At 39.6% G+C, this 19,494-nt stretch overlaps 1 pseudogene; it reads left to right on the top strand.

Annotated features, from left to right (window-relative positions):
• LOC148150163 (uncharacterized) overlaps positions 1-19,494 on the top strand; it is a 157,743-nt pseudogene that overhangs the window by 125,551 nt on the left and 12,698 nt on the right.

Below are 19,494 nucleotides of genomic sequence, written 5' to 3'. Positions count from 1 at the left end.
ATTCTCTCTGTGTTTGCTCTGGATGCTCCAGTTTCCTTCCACAGTCCAAAGATGTGTAGGCTATAGGAAACGTAGAGTAGGGATGGGTTTGAGTGAGATGCTCTTTGGAGGGTCAGTGTAGACTCTCCAAATGGCCGTCATCCACACAGTAGGGATTCTGTGAAGAGCTTCCAAATGGAAAATGCAATCATAACTTCTTCATAAAAAAAATGGCTCATTTTTTTAAATAGGCTACTATAAAGTAAGGTGGAACAAGAAGAATTAATGAGCTTCGAGCATGAATTGAACTGTCTTTTGTCAACAGATGAGTGTGAGAACATAAGGAATAAGAGCTGGAGTAGTCCATTTAGTACATTGAGTGAGTAGGTGAGTGGCCAGGTAGACAAGTGGGTGACCCGATGAGTGAGTGAGTGTGTGTGAAAGGATGAATAAGTGGGAGAGTGAGACAGTAAATCAACGAGCAGGTGAGCAGTTGCATGATTCAATAAGCAGGTGAGTGGGTGAGTGAATGCGTAAGTGGATGAAAGACTGGGTGAGTGAGTGAGCAGGTGCTTGGGGCGTGAATGAACAGGTAAGCAGATGTGTGGATAAGTAGAAAGATATGTGAGCAAGTGGGTATGTAAGTGAGCAGATGAGTGGCTTAATAGTTAAGTGAGTGAATTGATAAGTTTGCGATTGTTAAAGTGAGTGGGTGGTGCGTAGCTGGGTTGGGGTTGAGTAGTCATATCAGGTGAAGAGGAGAGAGAATTGGGGAAATTGGTTTGGGTTGGGGGGTATAATGGGTGGTGGATGGTCAGTCCAGTCCAATATCAGAGTTATATTGAAATTAACAGTTTAACATGTCTGTGATAATGTCCAATAAATTGCGTATATCTACCACAAGTGCAGGGTTTCAGGCAGTGCAAACCAGCCCATTAGAAATTTAAGCTTCCTGGGTTATGACTGTGCATGTGAATGTACAAGGATAGCCAAAGGATCCTGCCAACAACACTGAATTAAATACTGAATTCACTGCTCTGGATTGTGGACGATTTGGTCCAAGTTGGTTCTTTTAAATTCTCATTGTCATTAAAACCTTACTTCCTTGTTAATTCCAGAAAATTTTCTTTGTGTCTTCTTCAGTGAAAAGTAGTGCAAATTATTTGTTAAATTCCTCTGTTCTTATCAGTCTTTTCACAACATTGTCCATCACTTCCCTTAATCTAACACTGCCTTTCATTTTCATTTGTCCACTTCTTTTTTATTGTTATTCTGCCTTACATTCTGGAATAATTCTTTCAATCCTAGTCATTACACCTTTCATGCCAAATTACCTTAACCAACATATCTGAGTAGTTTACTTGGTTAGATTTAATGTTTTAGTATTGTACTCAGCTAAATCACTTTCCAACTCAATCTAAAATCTGTTAATATCGTCAATCAACCTCACTAATTCCTTTTGAATAATTACCAGTCTACCTTCTCTCATTTCATATTGCTACATCCAAATCAGTTTGTTCCACTTTGGTTCCTTGACATACAGATTTACTAAACAGCCTTGTAAAGACTCCATGAATTTGCCTCCTCATTATTACTGTCAAATTTGGTTTAACGAGTCCAGATAAAAGTTAAAGTCCCCCATGATTTACAGTGTTGTGGCTTTTATATATATACCAATAATTTTCTCATATATACTCAGCCATACACTCTAACCATTGTTAAAATGTCAATAAACAACTATTACCAATTTTTCCTTCCCCTTGCTACTTCTGGACTTCACCCAGGTGAGAAATGCCTTTTGAACTCTTGGAAGTATTACTGCCACTTGAACCAAAGTCTCCAGTCAACACCTGGACTTCCCATCCTCAGGAGCTGAATGTCTGCAGCTCAAACTCCAACTCAACAACTCTGCACTGAAGTTTCTTAAGTTGCAGATAGCTACAAGGAATATGTTTGTTGGGAACACAATGATATCTAAAAACCGTCATGGGCTGTATACATCTACGCTGCCTCGTCAAACTTATTTATTCATTCATCTGATTATTTTCTTAGATTCATTCATGGGATGTGGACATTGCTGGCTGGCCCAGCATTTATTGCTGATTTCTATCCACCATTCAGGATGTGATTGTGAATAGCATTCAATTGCTATAGAAACATTCACAATTTCATTAAGAAGAGAGATCCAGGATTTTGACCTTGTGACATTTTGACTCAATGTTATATTTCCAAGTTAAAATGTTGAGTGGCTTGGAGGAGAAGTTGAAAGTGGTGGTGATCTACAGCTCTGTCCTTTGAGATGGGAGTGATCGTGGGTTTAGAAGGTGCTATCTAAGGTACACTGGAAAATTTTCACAGAGTATCTGGTAAATGTCACACATTGCTGATCCTGGTATTGGTGGTGGAGGGAGTGAATATTAGTGGATGTGCCAATCAAGTAAACCACTTTGTCCTAGATGGTGTCAAATTGGTCGAGTGTTGTTGGAACTGCACTTATCCAGGCAATTGGGAGTATTCCATTGTGCTTTACAGAAGATTTTTAGCTCTGTCATTGGAGTTTAGGGTTATTAGAAATAGCGATGGGAATATAGCAGATAGGTCAAATAGTGGTTATAGAACATAGAACATAGAACATAGGAAAGTACAGCACAGAACAGGTCCTTTGGTCCATGATGTTGTGCCAAGGATTATTCCTAATCTAAAATGAAATAACCTAACATACGGACCTCTCAATTCACTGCTGTCCATGTGCACGTCCAGCTGTCACTTAAATGTCCCTAATGACTCTGCTTCCATCACCACCGCTGGCAGCCCATTCCATTCATTCACAACTCTCTGTGTAAAGCACCTACCTCTGACGTCCCCTCTATATCTTTCTCCTAATATCTTAAAACAATGACCTCTCGTGCCAGTCAATCCTGCCCTGGGGAAAAGTCTCTGGCTATTGACTCTATCCATGCCTCTCATTACCTTATATACCTTGATCAGGTCACCTCTCTTCCTCCTTTTCTCTAGAGCGAAAAGTCCGAGCTTAGTCAATCTCTCTTCATAAGGCAAGCCCTCCAATCCAGGCAGCATCCTTGTAAACCTTCTTTGCACCCTTTCCAAAGCCTCTGTATCTTTCCTATAGTAGGGCGACCAGAACTGGACACAACATTGTAGAACTGCAGCAAAACCTCGCAGCTCTTAAACTCAATTCCCCTGTTAATGAAAGCCACATTACCATACGCTGTCTGAACGATCCTATCCACTTGAGTGGCAGCTTTGAGGGATTTGTGAACTTGAACACAAAGGTCCCTCTGTTCCTCCACACTGCCAAGAGTCCTGTCTTTAATCCTATATGCAGTATTTGAGTTTGACCTTCCAAAATGCATCACTTAGCATTTATCCAGGTCGAACTCCATCTGCCATTTTTCAGCCCAGCTCTGCATCCTGTCTATCTCGCGCTGCAGCCTGCAATAGCCCTCGAAACTATCAATGGCACCTCCAACCTTTGTGTCATCTGCAAATTTACTAACCCACCCCTCAACCTCCTCATCCAAGTCATTTATAAAAACTACAAAGAGCAGAGGCCCAAGAACAGAGCCCTGTGGGACATCACTCAACACTGACCTCCAGGCAGAATATTTTCCATCTACAACCATCTACACCTTCTGTCAGCCAACCAATTCTGAATCCAGATAGCCAAATCTCACTGTATCCCATACCTCCTGACTTTATGAATGAGCCTACCACTAGGAACATTATCAAATACCTTGCTGAAGTCCATATACACCACATCCACTACTTGAACCTAGTTTGACCTGTCTTGTCACCTCCTCAAAGAATTCAATAAGATTAGTGAGGCATGACCTGCCCCTCAAAAAGCCATGCTGACTGCCTTTAATCATGCTATGCTTTTCCAAACAGTCATAAATTTTATCCCTCAGAATTCTTTCCTAAACTTTGCTGACCACAGAATTTAGGGTTATTAGAAATAACGATGGGAATACAGTGGATAGATCAAATAATGGTAATAGAACATGGAACATAGCAAGGTACAGCACAGAACAGGCCCTTTGGCCCACGATGTTGTGCCAAGGACTGATTGGTCTGTAATTGCCAGGAAATTCCCTATTACCCTTCTTGAAAAGAGGAACAACATTCATCTCCTTTCAATCCTCCGGTGCAACTCCCATGGAGAGTGAGGAGGCAAAGATCTTCGCAAAGATATCACTAACAAGTTGGCTCAGCAATGGGGACATGGGTGTAAATCCCATCATGGCAATTGTTCAAATTTAAATTAAATTATTAATTCTGGATTTAAAATATGGCCAATATTGATTGGGATTAGGAAACCATTACTTGCTGTTGTGAACAATTACTTGGCTCATAGATGTCCTTTTAAGAAGGAAATCCTTTTTAACCTGATCTAGGACTCTGTCTCTCCAGACTCACAGAATCACAGAATTGCTATAGTGCAGAAAGAGGCTATTTAGCCCATCATCTCTTCAAACTATCATTAACTTCTTGTGTCAATCTCTTTCTCTTCCCCCATTCTCTTGTACATAAATCCTTATACTCTTAATTGCCCTCTGTTGAGGTTTAACCAAGGACCAATTGAAAATATGCAAAACAATCCTTACCAGCGATGCCTCTACTTCCTGAATGAATTTTTAAAAATGGGCTTAAAGGACTGAAGATAATCTGCTGAAACATTACTGTATGCAAATCCCCAGTTGCAAGATATGGCAAAATTCATCAATGAGTTTCTTCAGTGAGGTAAAGCTTAGAGGTAAATCAAAACATTATTTTTAATAGGAAATCAATAGCTGATTTTGTATATTGTATGATTTTGAGTTCAATAGAAAAGATAATGAAGAATGCCTCCATTTTTGCATTGTTTGCCTTGTACACTACTTGCTACTGAGATGGATGTTGTCACTCTTCATAGTCTATAGAGCTCCTTCAAATTATTCCATTCCTGTTATCCATTTCTATCATGTTACAAAAAAAGACTTGAACTATAAGAGTCATTTTTTTAACAACATCTCATTTACAGTCTCCCTGGAAATGAGACTGTATGTTAGAGATCTGCTGACTCCCTTCATGTTACTTTTATAGACTCTTCAACTAACTGCTCACTGTGAACTATTTTTGAAAGATGTTTGTTTCTTTTTGAAGAATTGGGATTTTGAAAGCATGCTGCAGTTGGTGACAAGAATATATCGACTTTTTGATGTATTTCATTACTTTTTTATTGTATGAAATCTTTTGGATTTTTACATAATTTATTATAAGTAGAACTTAGCAGCCTCATTTTTATTCATTATCACTGATCAAACAAATATACAAGTGAAACATTATCATGTTAAGGCTAAAATGTTAAGGAAAAAATTTCAAAATAAGTTAGGTGGCCTAAAACGATCATGTTAATGAGTGGAATTTGTAACTACAAGAATGATTCCCGACACCTTTTTAGACCTGGCTTCAGGAAATGAAATGCAGAACTGAAGATGATTGATATTGAATGTTAGATAAAGAGTAATTTTTTGAACATGAGCAGATTCATTATTTCCATGGTTAAACTGTGAACAGCTGAATAAAATTAATAAGTTCCACTCATGAAAAGAAACACTATAACATTTGAATTATAATATAACCAGATGTAACTTTTGTTTAATTTAATGAAAACCAAGATGAAGAGTCCAAGTCAGCAGTACAAGCACTATGAGAAAGAAAAATTAACGTGCTGTGTTTGTATAACATCTTTTACAATTATAAGACACCTCATAACTAATTAAATCAAATTGATGTGTAGCTATAGTTTTAATCAGGAAACTTTTACCATGATTGACAAGAATGAATTGTAGAGGAAATGGTAGCATTTGGTCTCAAAGCAGCCTTCTGCATTGTAGGGATTCTATGTGAGGTTCAATTTTCCTTTACCAATGTATTGCCTTCAGAGTGATTAAGAAGATATTCTTTTCCAAGATGGCTGAAGGATTTCTTCAAAATCCCTTAGTTGAGCTTTCTGAAAATGGTTTTACTCAATAAAATTTAATGAAGTTTTGCCTACGTCAAGGATAACTGCTGTGATGTCACCTGAACCAACACTTTTATGTCTGTGTTATTTTCATGCTAAATTTGACACAATGTGATTAGATTAATGCTTTATTTCTTTATCTCATTTTTCATATCTTATTGAATAAACTTCTGAATTGCCAAATAAACCCTTAAACTTTTCATTCACACCATCAAAGTGATAAAAAAGTTTTACTAACTTCAGGACTCTGATACTTCAAATTGCATTTTTAAAAAATCCCAATTTTATTTGTCCTGTTTTAATAAGTCTCTGTAAGCCTACAAACATACAAACTAAATCACATATATAGAGGAACCTTGATTAGCTGGCATTAGATTACCCAAATATCAGATTATCTAGCAAGATCGCAAGGTCCCGATGCTTGGTTAAACTGTGATATCCGGCATTCGATTATCCAGAATTTGATTAACCGAACGAAGGACATAAGTATCTTCAATGAATATTTATGTCCATTCTGCGTGCGTGTTTTCTGGAAGCGAATCTCAAGTATTCTGACCCTGCCATGCTGTACTCAGTGATGTGCAGCTCCCTGACATTATTGCAATATTGCTCCAGGATTCTATAGTCCTTACAAAACAGTAAGTTTTTGGAATGTTTGCCTGAGAAAGGGCCTGGTAGCATTATTGCTGGCCTCACCTCCATCCAAGGCCCCAAAGAAGCCTTCCTCATCCATCAAAGTTTCACCTGCACATCCACCAATGTCATTTATTGTATCCGTTGCTCCTGATGTGGTCTCCTCTACATTGGGGAAACTGCACACCACCTCGCAGAGCGCTTCAGGGAACATCTCCGAGACCCACACCAATCAACCCCACCGCCCCATGGCCCAACATTTCAACTCCCCCTCCCACTCTGCTGAGGACATGCAAGTCCTGGGCCTCCTCCACCGTCACTCCCTCACCACCCGATGCCAGGAGGAAGAACCCCTCATCTTCCGCCTTGGAACACTTCAATTCTAGTGCATCAATGTGGACTTCACCAGTTTCCTCATTTTGTCTCCCCCCACCTTAACTCAGTTCCAAAATTCCAGCTTAGCACCATCCTCATGACCTGTCCTACCTGTCAATCTAGCTTCCCACCTATCCGCTCCAACGTCCTCTCTGACCTATCACCTTCATCCCCACCTCCATCCACCCATTGTACACTTTGCTACCTTCTCCCCAGCACCCCCCACCCCGACTTAACTCTTCACCCTGGAGGCTTCCTACCTCCATTCCTGATGAAGGAAACATCAATTTTCCTGCTCCTCGGATGCTGCCTGACTTGCTGTGCTTTTCCAGCACCACTCTGGCCTGTTAATCGACAAACCCAGATAATGTTCCAGGAGCCTGGGTTCAAATCCCAGCATGGCAGATTTGAATTCAAATTTTAAAAATCTGATTCTCTATCTTAAATACTTTTAATGACTTGGCATCCATAACATCTGCGGCAATGTGTTCCACAGATTCTTCACCCTCTGGATGAAGAAATTCCTCCTCATCTCAATACTAAAGGGTTGTCGTTTCACTCAGAGGTTATGCCCTCTGGTCTTAATCTCTACTACAAGTGGAAACATTTTCACCACGTCCATTCAACCAGGCCTCTTGGTATTCTGTAGGTTTCAGTGAGATCCCCACTTCATCCTTCTAAACTACATTGATATAATCAATTGTGACTGACCATTGAGGTCCACAGTTGCACTTTCACTCTGTGCAACCCCCATTACTTCCCATCGCCACCCACTCCCACCTTCGCCCTAGTCCATAGCCTGCCAAGATTTCCTAATGCTCACTTCAGCAAATTGAAGCGAAGTCTTGATTCTTGATCTCACTCTGACACCCCTAATTATCTGTAACTTGCACATTTGGGCTTGTGATTGTATAATTGTTTCCGTACTCTGCTATTGAGCGAATGACAATCCTGGAGACGAAATGATAGTCATATGGCTGAGTAAAAGAGGCACTAAAGAGACCCTCCATGCTTAATTTCAAGTCTCTTGGAACCATCCACCTAACCTTCCAATAAAGCTCTCCTGGTGCATTGCCAAAGTGAATATGTGTCTCTCAAAAGTTCCACGACACATATTAATCTGTAACGGCCAACTATTGTCAAAGACCATTTAATTTTACAAGTTAATTTCTACCTTTAATCAGGTTATTATTTTTGTTCAAGATTTCCATTACAAATGTGTGTGTGTGTGTATGTTTGTAATTAACAAATTCCAGTGTGGTAGCAGTTCAACTTTTTTCTTCCAACTTGACAAAGTATGCAGAACCATAGGGTAAGCTAAGCTTTCTCATTTTGGAAGTGTCCAGAATAATATCTGAACTTGAACATGTTAGACAGGGTTTTCCAGACCTTAAGAAGGATTCTGTCCTGCTCATAGACCTTAAACTACATTGCTCTGACTTCAATCTTCTCAACAGTAGAAGCTATTATGACATTAATTACTTTTATTGTGAATTTTAACTGATACCAAATTCTACTTTTCAAGTTTAATAATAGGCTTTTTTCTATCTTGTTAGTGATTCATAATATTTGCCTATGCTTTCTCAGAACCTGCTGATAAATATATTGACCTGTAGTCTTTGTCTTCAAACATGCTTTTTAAGACAAAGGATGGTTCTCATCTTGTTCAGGAACAGAATCCACCATTCTGAGTCTATTGATCCTTCCTGGGTAATGTACACTAAGTTCTCATTATAAGTAATCCTTTAATATAGAATCATAACACCGTAGAATAGAATCATAGATTCATAGAATCACTACAGTGCCAAAAGAGGCCATTCAGCCCACTGAGTCTGCACTGACCACCTGAAGAATATCCCACAAAGACCCACCCTCCCATCCCATCCCATAATCACTGTATGGAATTTTTACCATGGCTAGCCCACTTAACCTGCACATCCCTGGACACTACAAGGCAATTTTGTTAGCATGACCAGTACCCCTAACCTGCATGTGCTTGGACCTAGTTTAAGCCATTCCACTTCAAACAGGTAAGAGAGCCTACATTGACATTTAGCATCAAGAGGTTTGTTTTTATGATATTTCACACTATTTCTAATATTGGGTCACATGACCTGATAAGAGTCAATTTGAAATGGTCACTCCTTCTCATTGATCCTTCAACTTCTCAACTTCCTGGTCATTTCTGACCTTCCCTCATGCCTCCATGGCTTCTTCATACATCTGCAAAATTCACTTTCTTCCTCCAGGGGTTTTAAAAATTATATGCTGCCTCATTTTCCCCATGCTACATCCATATATCCACCACATGTGTCTTCCAAAGTCTTCTACCATAATATCCACTTTTCAAACAATGTCTTTTTAATGCTTAATAAAAGATCTAACAGTCTCACAGAGCTGTTATTTAAACACAGATCATACTGTAAAAAACACTCATTCATAAAAGAAACTTCTTTAAGTACCTTGTCTATTTTAAAAACAAACACTATTTGCTTACCACATTAAAGACAGAACATCCTTTAATAACCTCTTAAAACTGTCAATCAAAATCTGAACACAGCCCTTTGATGAGATAAATGGCTCTGGAGCTTTTGAAAACCAACCAAGTATTTATAATGTAATCAGCTGTCAAAACATGTTTGTAAAATAGAGTTTATTGAAATTGAATAAAAACTTGCTGTTAACTTTTCAAAGCTAATCAGATTTTCTGTAAATCAAAGCAGACAAGGTTCAGATATCACTTTCATGATACAGTTAGTCACTGAGTTACAACTGGGTTCCATTCTTCATATGCTGTAAATCAATTTGCATGCAAGTTAGAACACAGTGCACAACAAAATATCCATTCGTAAGTACAATTAGACATTCACACATCCTATCCTTAAAATTAATGGCAATATTGATACTATAATTCATAGTATCATTTAAGAAGTATTCCTCATAACATCTAAGAAGTATTTAGGTGTGCTTCGGGATACTAAGGTACACAAGACTGGAAAATGGGATTAGAATGGTTAGTTTTTTTTGATTGATGCAGAAGCGATGGGCAAAGGGCCTTTTTCTGTGCTGTAAACCTCTATCATCTATGACTCGATGGAATCTAATTCATAGCTATGAGTGTTCATGAGCATGCATATTCAGACGTCAGATGTTTCTAAGTTGGAGACCACCTGCCACTAAAAGCAGTTGTTTTGTTTTACAATGTATAGTAGAGCTCTGGATATTTGTGTGGCTTCATATTATTACATCAGAGATACCAAGCAGTGGTTTCTTCAGTTTTGCATCTCCACACCTAAACTGTTCAGATCAATGTAACAATCAATATACCTTTATGATAGAGAGTTACATAATGGATAATTGCAATAAAAATGCATCTAACTAGTATGACAGCATCTAACTATTGAAATTTAAAGGACAGATTCTTTAAAAATGCCAGGATCATTGAAGTAACCTTTAAGCCAAACAAATGCTAGGCAATGACTATCTGCAAGAACAGGCAATCATAAAAGCACTCGATATTTAATGGCATTAACATCGCAGAATCCCCTATTATCAACTTCCTGGGGTTACCATTGACCAGAAACTCAGTTGGACTCACTATAGAAGTACAAAGGTTACAAGACAAGGTCAGAGGTCTATGAATACTGCAGCGAGTAACTCACCTCCTGACTTCACAGAATCTGTCCACTGTCTATAGGGCACAAGTCAAAAGTATGATAGAAAACTCTCCACTTGCATGGAAGAGTGCAGCTCCAACAACACTCAAGAAGCATGACACCATCCATAACATATAGGGCCTGCTTTTTTGGCCCTATATTCACAAGCATCCACTCTTTTGCTCACCAGATGCTCTGTTGCAGCATTGTGTACTATCTAACAGATACAGTGCAGCAATTCGCTAAAGATACTTAAACATCAATGCCCACACCAATGGGTGCTGCTGTCTAGAAGATACAGCAGATACATAGGAAAGCCATCACCTGCAAGTTCCCTTCTGATGCTCTTACTATCTTGACTTGGAAATATATATTCCTTCACTATCGCTTGGTCAAAATTCTGGAATTTCCTCTCTAAATGCATTGTGGGTCTATCTATAGCATGTTGACTGCAGTGGTTTAAGGAGAGAACCCACTACCACCTTCTCAAGGGAAACCATGGTTGGGCAATAAATGCTGGCCAGCTAGTGATGCTCACATCCTATGAGTGAATAAAACAATGTGCTGGCATTTTTCGGTTCCGCACTTGGGAGTGGAGTTCCCTTGATTTATGACCTTTCTGAATTATGTTTATTTATAAGTGATTCTACTAAAATTGGAGGACAGGTGGGTGTTTGAATGACACTGCAAAGGCTCAAGGTGGAGATAGGCTGACTTCCTGCTCACTTATCCTTGTAGGAAAACTGCAGAAAACTGGAAAGGGTCTGGAATATATCAATCTGTTCTTCAGGGCACTTTTGTAGGGCACACAAGTCAGCCTGACTTGGCCAAAATCCAGGAAAACCTGATAGGTTGAACGATCTAGTTTCAAACTTCAGAAGTCATTGAGTTATCATTTTTGAAGTATCATTGTGTTGTTGCTTTTTTTTGTTTTCTGTTTGGCTTATTATCCTCTTCCTAATTGTCTCCTCTCTTCACCCTAGTCTATTGACTGTAGTGGGATAAAATGGTAGGTCAATGTGAATGTTCCAGCAATAGTCACACACTGACAAAAAAATAAGCTTCTCTTAATTTTTTTAAATTTGCATTTTCTACTTCGAGAATGCTGAAATTAAATAAAACTGATTTCTTACTTAGGCAATATGCGTAACTTCACTGCTGTATTGGCTAGGAAGGAAAGATCAAGTCAATATACTAGTTTTATTTAAAGTTGTTGAGGTTTTCTTTAATATTTTGAATTTTTCAAATACATTAATTTACTGTGTTAACTGGGATTGATGAATGTATGTTAATTGTTTCAGTTTAATTCTAAATAAAATTTAAGGTTTCTTCATGATATCTTCCATTGCTGATTATAAAATTGTTATGGCACAGATGAAGGTCTGTTCAACCTGTCATGTCTGCGCCAGCACTCCAAACTAACATCATCACTTAGTGCAATTCCCTTCAGGCCAGGTCCTCCCAGCATAAATTTTTAGATGAGTTGCAAGGTATCAAGCTCAAGTCTGATTCTAAAGTCACTGTTAGAAGTGGATTTGGAGAGAACTGAGCATTTTAGAAATCAGCCCATTATCAATTTAAACCACATGGAGAAAGTCCAGGCATTTCCAGAAGAGGAAACCAATAAAATGAGAGAATAAGACATACTGGCCTGGCTTACCTTGCACACTTTCAAACGGATTTCCAGTACAGCCGGTTCATTTACAAGAAATACTGTTTTTTACTATTTCTCTCTTCAGGTATGTATGGCTCATATCATAGAAACCTAGAAAAAAGAGCAGGAGTAAGCCATTTGGCTCGTCAAGCCTGCTTCGCCATTCAATGTGATCATGATTGATCATCCAACTCAGTATTCCTTCCCACTTTCTCCCCATACCTTTTTGAGCCCTTAGCCTTGAGAACTACATTTAACTCCTTCTTGGAATTGTTCAACGTTTTGGCTTCAACCATTCTCTGTGACAGAGAACTCTGCAGGCTCATCATCCTCTGTCCTCACAGTCCTAACAATCCTTCCTCACAGTCCTAACTGGCTTATTCCATACCCTTAAGCTGTGAACATTGCAAGTTGCCAGGGTTCTGACATGCAACAACATTGAACACCTCACCTTGCACTCCCACTGTTCCCATCCATGAACCTCTTGATCATATCCCAAACCTTTTGATCATATCTTGATCATTTAAATCCCAAAGATTAGTGTACTTCACAAACAGCAAAGGAACCAGCCCTGAGCCCTTGGAACCCCAGAGGAGGCAGACTTCTTGCCACAGAAACACCACTCTACCATCAAACTCTGCTTCCTGCTTCTCAGCAAATTTTGAATGTAACATGTCAGTTTCTCTTTGATCCCATGGACTCTTGCCTTCTTGACTAGTCTGCCAAGTTTATCAAAAGCCTTGCTAAAGTTCAAGTACACTATATGAAGTGCTTCATCTTCATCACCCTTCTGATTTCCAAATAAAAAAAAGTTGGATCAAATTTGGCAGTTACTTTTAGTTTAGCGATGGAAAGGGATAGGTACATGCCACAGGTGAAGAGTTATTGATGGGGCAAGGGCAATTATAATGCGATTCGGCAAGAATTAACATGCATGGAATGGGGTGGCAAAATGCAGGGGATGCAGACAATGGAAATGTGGAGCTGGTTTAAGGAACAGATATTGCGTGTCCTTGATAGGTATATCCCTGTCAGGCAGGAGGAAGTGATAAGGTAAGGGAACTGTGGTTTACTACAGAAACTGCATCTCTTGTTAAGCAGAAGAAGGAGGCTTACGTGTTGATGAGGCAAGATGGTTCAGATTTGGCGATGGAGAGTTACAAATCAGCTAGGAAGGATTTGAAGAGAGAGTTAAGAAGAGCAAAGAGAGGACACGAGCAGCCTTTAGAATAAAGGACAACCCCAAAGCTTTCTATAGGTATATGAGGAATAAAAGGATGACTAGGGTAGTAATAGGGCCAGTCAAAGACAGAAGTGGGAAGTTGAGTGTGGACCCTGTGGAGAACGGTGAGGTGCTAAACGAACATTTCTCATCGGTTTTCACTCAAGAAAAGGAGAATATTGTAGCGGAGAAGAATGAGATACGAGATATTAGACTAGAAGGGATCGAGGTTAGTTATGAACAGGTATTATCAGTTCTAGAAGGAGTGAAAGTAGACAAATCCCCTGGGCCGAGGATTTATCCGAGGATTCTCTGGGAAGCGAGGGAGGAGATAGCAGAGCTTTTGGCTTTGATATTTGAGTCATCATTGTCTAGTACCAGAGACTGGAGGATTGCAAATTTGTGCTCTTGTTAAAGAAGGGCAGTAGAAATGACCCAGGTAATTATAGACCAGTGAGCCTTACATCTGTTGTAGGAAAGGTTTTGGAAAGGATTATAAGAGATAAGATTTATAATCATCTCGCAAGCAACAATTTGATTTCAGATAGTCAACATGGTTCGTCAAGGACAGGTTGTGTCTCACAAACTTCATTGAGTTTTTTGAGAAGGTGACCAAGCATTTGATGAGGGTAGGGCAGTTGACGTGGTGTACATGGACTTCAGTAAAGCCTTTGATAAGGTTCCACATGGAATCCTGTTGGATAAAATGCAGAAGCATGGGTTTGGGGGTGATTTAGCAGTTTGGATTAGAAACTGGCTTTCTGAAAGAAGGCAGCGAATGGTGGTTGATGGAAAATATTCAGCCTGGAGTCCGGTTACTAGTGGTGTGCCACGAGGACCTGTTTTGGGACTACGGCTGTTTCTCATTTTTATAAATGACTTAGACACAGGCATAGGTGGATGGATTAGTAAATTTGCAGATGACACTAAAGTCAGTAGAGTAGTGGACAGTTTGGAAGAATATTACAGGTTGCTGGGGGACTTGGATAAACTGCAGGATTGGACTGAGAGGTGGCAAATAGAGTTCAATGCAACTAAATGTGAGGTGATGCACTTTGGGAAGAATAACAGAGTACTGGGTCAATGGAAAGATTCTTGGTAGTGTGGATGTGCAGAGGGATCTTGAAGTCCATGTACATAGATCCCTGAAAGTTGCCACCCAGGTTGATCATGCTGTTAAGAAGTCATATGGTGTGTTAGGTTTCACTGGTAGAAGCATTGAGTTCCGGAGCCGCAATATTATGCTTCAACTATACAAAACGCTAATGCTGCCATACTTGGAATATTGTGCACAGTTCTGGTTGCCATATTTCAGAAAGGATGTGGAAGCATTAGAAAAGGTGCAGAGGAGATTTACCAGGATGTTGCCTGGTCTGGAGAGAAGGTCTTATGAGGAAAGGCTGAGAGACTTAGTTCTGTCCTCATTGGAAAGAAGAAGACTAAAAGGGGAGTTGATAGAGACATACAAGATGATCAGAGGTTTAGATCGGATAGACAGTGAAAGTCTTTTTCCTAGGGTGTTAACGTCAGCTTGTACGAAGGGGCATAACTACAAATTGAGGGGTGATAGATTTAAGACAGATGTCAGAAGCAGGTTCTTTATTCAGAGAGTGGTAAGGGTGTGGAATGCCCTACCTGCCAATGTAGTCAACTCAGCCACATTAGGGAGATTTAAACAATCCTTGGATAATGGATGATGATGGGATAGTGTAGGGAGAAGAGCTGAGAATAGTTCACAGGTCAGCACAACATCGAGGGCCGAAGGGCCTGTTCTGCGCTGTATTTTTCTATGTTCTATGTTCTATATTTCGCCATGCAGAGGGCCTTGGTGAGCATGAGCAGTCCACATTATTGTATTTGAAGTATAAACTCAACTCTAATTCTTACTGTGTACTGGGAGTTTCCAACTATTTTGGGAAGTGCTTGATATAGTCATCCAACAAAATTATAGTAGAAGAGTCTTGGAGTCAGGTCACTTTGCTGCAGACCCACTTGGTCATGTTGACACGATCAAATGGGAAATGCATTAGTTCAACACTAGCAACCCATTCCTTGTGTTGGATTGAAGACTTGGCATCTTCACTGTAGGCAGTGTCTCAGTAACAACTACGCATTCATTTGTTAATAAAGTCTCACTGTTTGGTTACAACAAAAAAATGTTTGCAAGAGCATTCTTCATAAAGCTGTACCTTTTTAAGTCCTGACAGTTAACCAATGCTGTCATGGGGGTGAAGATACTGAGGGTGAGGGGGAAAGTGGATTATTGTTTGAATTATGCAGCCATTTTTAAGTCTCTTCATTTAGTATTTTAATTAAACTTTTGCAATGCCATTGATTGTTGACTTGCCTTTCAAGTACGACTTTTTTCAGTCAATTCAATGAAGTTCCGCTGTTCACAAAATAATACATTCTCCCATATTTAACTAGACAGGAGATGGATGAAAGTTCAGGATTTAATCTTTTTGTTGGTTCACATGGGAACATTTAAATTTACCGACAAGGCTTATTTGTGATTATCTGAGGAAATCAGTACTTTGTCAGTGAACTAGGTAGACGTTTATCAAATATTGTGAAATCAATACCCTTGATGATTGCTCCTTGATCCACCAATGAACACCAGAAAATAGTGCTAACCCAATTAATGACAAAAGTCACATCCATCATTTTGTGAGCTTATACATCTCCTATGAAGATGTGGCTATCTACCCTCAGTATTAAATACATAGTATGTTCACACTAAACTGAGTTACTTTATAACCTAAACCAAACTGGGATGTCTATAGGTGACTACTAATCCCTTCCTCTGTCACTTTCCTACCTTCCTCCCTCACCTTTTGTCCGTCCTTCCTCCTCTCTCCTTTTTCCTTTGTTGCATGGTCATCACCTTTACATCAAACATTACTTTTGGATTTGTTGGGTGGTCTTACAACAAAATGCCCCTCCTACTGCCAATCCTCCTATTTATCCAGGCTGAGAGCTAGTGCTGATACACAAGAGCTAACATTCATAAAGGGCTGGGTTCTTATCCTTCAATAATCTGTATTACCTGGAGCTCAGCACTAATATTCAAACATTTTAACTCAATCTCACAGAATTAGCATCTTTGCAAGCCTCACACCTTCAACTTGCAGGTAGCACACACTCATTCAGCAACATCACATAAACATAATGTGTAGAACTCATTGAAAGGCTGTGGAAGATGGTGCACAACAGGAGACAGCAGAGAAGAACTGGAAAAGGACATGATTTGGAGATGCTGGTGTTGGACTGGGGTGCACAAAGTTAAAAATCACACAACCCAGGTTATAGCCCAATAGGTTTAATTGGAAACACTAGCTTTCAGAGCGCTGCTCCTTGAGAGACTTAACAAACAATCAAGGTAATTTCCAATGTATAATTTCAGTTACATCACACTGTAAACTTTTGCTATAAATTCTGTGTCTTACAATTGTGTACTCCACAACCACCTGATGAAGGAGCAGTTCTCTGAAAGCTAGTGCTTCCAATTAAACTTGTTGGACTATAACCTGGTGTTGTGTGATTTTTAACTTGGAAAAGGACAAGTATCCTCCAAGTTTTCACCCCAACAGAAGAGATGGTGCCGTTGTCTTGGGATGAGACATTGCTGAAATCATGTCCACTGGTGTGACTGGCTGGATTAGCATTGAGGATAACCACATAATCTTCCCTGCCGCATCTACAATTCCCTCTTCTTTCTACCTTTTCTGGTTTAGGCACGTATTCCTTGCCCCCTCCTCTCCCTTTACTGCAGCTCATTCTTTATTTCTTTTGTCTTTCAAATTGATCTTATAGTTACCAGCTCATATTCAGATGCCATGAGCATTGTAGACACCAAAATAGAGATGGGATCTGCAGCTGATAAGGCAATTGTACAGAAAGCAGGAAAGGAAGAGACAGGTATCAGCTTGCTGGAGCGTGAATTCCCACTAAACCTTACTTCTGAGAAGGAGAAAGTGAGGTCTGCAGATCCTGGAGATCAGAGCTAAAAATGTGTTCTTCCTGACCTCTCCGCCCCCACCCCAGTCTGACCTATCACCCTCACCTTGACCTCTTTCCACCTATCACATTTCCGACGCCCCTCCCCCAAGTCCCTCCTCCCTACCTTTTATCTTAGCCTGCTGGACAAACTTTCCTCATTCCTGAAGAAGGGCTTAGGCCCGAAACATCGATTCTCCTGTTCCCTGGATGCTGCCTGACCTGCTGCGCTTTTCCAGCAACACATTTTCAGCTCTTACTTCTGAGAACTCAGTTGAAAGTTTTGATAGAATAACGGACCATAGAATAAAGCCTAATGGGTGCCTACACCAAAAAGCTTGATGCACTGGAACATTAGTCAGAAAGCCTACATTCTGTGTTAAGGAGAATAGAAACAATGTATTTGAGATAAAATTAATAGCCACATAGAAAAATGTGGATTGATTCAGATCAGTCTGCATGAGTTTGTTAAGGGAAAGTCATGTCTGCCAAACCTGCCAGAGTTTTCTTGAAGAAGGAACAGAGAGTGTAAGGCCACTGATGTGGTTTATTTGGACTTATAAAAGTTGCTCCATACAGAATCACACAACAGATTTGTGAGGAAAGTTGTAGGTATGGAATGAAGGGGTCAGCAACAATTTGGATACAAAATTAATGGTTTGAAAGGAAAAAGAAAGTAATGGTTAATGGATGTTTTCAGACTGGGGAAAGGTTTATAGTGACGTTCCGCAGAGGTCAGTTATTAGGACCCTGAAGCACAATGATCAAGATTTTCGTGTAACAATTTCAAAACTTGCAGGTGACATAAAACTTAGAAGTATTGTAGTGCGAATAGGAAAGTGCAGACCTTCAAAAATCCATTAATAAGTTGGTGGTGGGTAGAAAGGTGGCAGATGAAGTTCAATATGGGGAAATGTCAAGTGATGCACTTTAGGAGAAAGAGTATGGAGAGACAATAATAAATTCCACTCTAAACGGTGTGCAGAACCAAAGAAATTTGTATGCTTATGTCCATAAGTTATTAATGATGGCAAGACAGATAGGGAGAGCTCTTAATAAAGTAAACATTATTCTTGGTTACATTAGTTGGGGTAGAGAAGACAAAAGTAAACAGGTTCTGATGATCATATGTAAGATACTGGTTAGACTTCATCTGGAGTATTGTGTACAGTTCTAGCACTTTAGGAAGAATGTTAATGTATTAAAGAGAATGCAAAATATTTTTTAAGAATAGTTCTAGGGAATGAGAACCCTCAGCCATGAGAAAAGATTGGAGAAGTTGGGACGGTTTTCTGTAGAGAGGAGAAGATCAAGAGAAGATATAAAAGAAGTTACAAGTGCATGAGGAGCACCCTCAATTGGCAGCCGAGCTACACAGCATCTTCAGCTCCTTGTACCCCATGCCGAGCATCCTCAGACTGACCAGACCCAGAAGAGGTCCTGAAGGCCTGGACCTGCTCTAGATGACAAGAGAAGCCCCAAGTAGTTACTGTGGATTCAAATTAACCAATTTTCAGAGATCAAGGAGCAACCTGTCCCAGCCTTATTGAACAGGTATTACCTGTCTTTTCAGACAAACAATTCAGCTACACTGTGGAGGCCCATGTATAGAGTGTACCGAACCTTTGGAAGCCCATGTCAGATTTAGTCGGCTAATGTAGATTTGAAACTGTTTACTTAGAGATTTAAGCCAGTTTATTGAAGGATACCATAAAGGGATTGATATAAGTTTAATTAAAATACAAATTAGAATTTGATAAATATTGTTTTTTCTTGATATCGTGTTCAACAAAGGTATGTTGGATCTTTCACTGATTCTCATTCCCTTTGTCTATCTCAAAGTGTAATGATACTGTGTTAAATAAGGGATACTGCAAACTGGTCAAGCTTAGTCAAGGTACATTTATTAACCTTTCATTTTATAATGGGCAAAAGTTACTTGTTTCAAGTTAAG

The sequence above is a fragment of the Chiloscyllium plagiosum genome, unplaced genomic scaffold (genome assembly GCF_037043375.1).
Source record: "Chiloscyllium plagiosum isolate Xiang-an unplaced genomic scaffold, Cpla_swu_hap1 HiC_scaffold_4, whole genome shotgun sequence".
In the NCBI taxonomy this organism is placed as follows: Eukaryota; Metazoa; Chordata; class Chondrichthyes; order Orectolobiformes; family Hemiscylliidae; genus Chiloscyllium; species Chiloscyllium plagiosum.
Note: the sequence above shows the minus strand (reverse complement) of the source record. Positions and strands in the feature narration are given on the sequence as shown.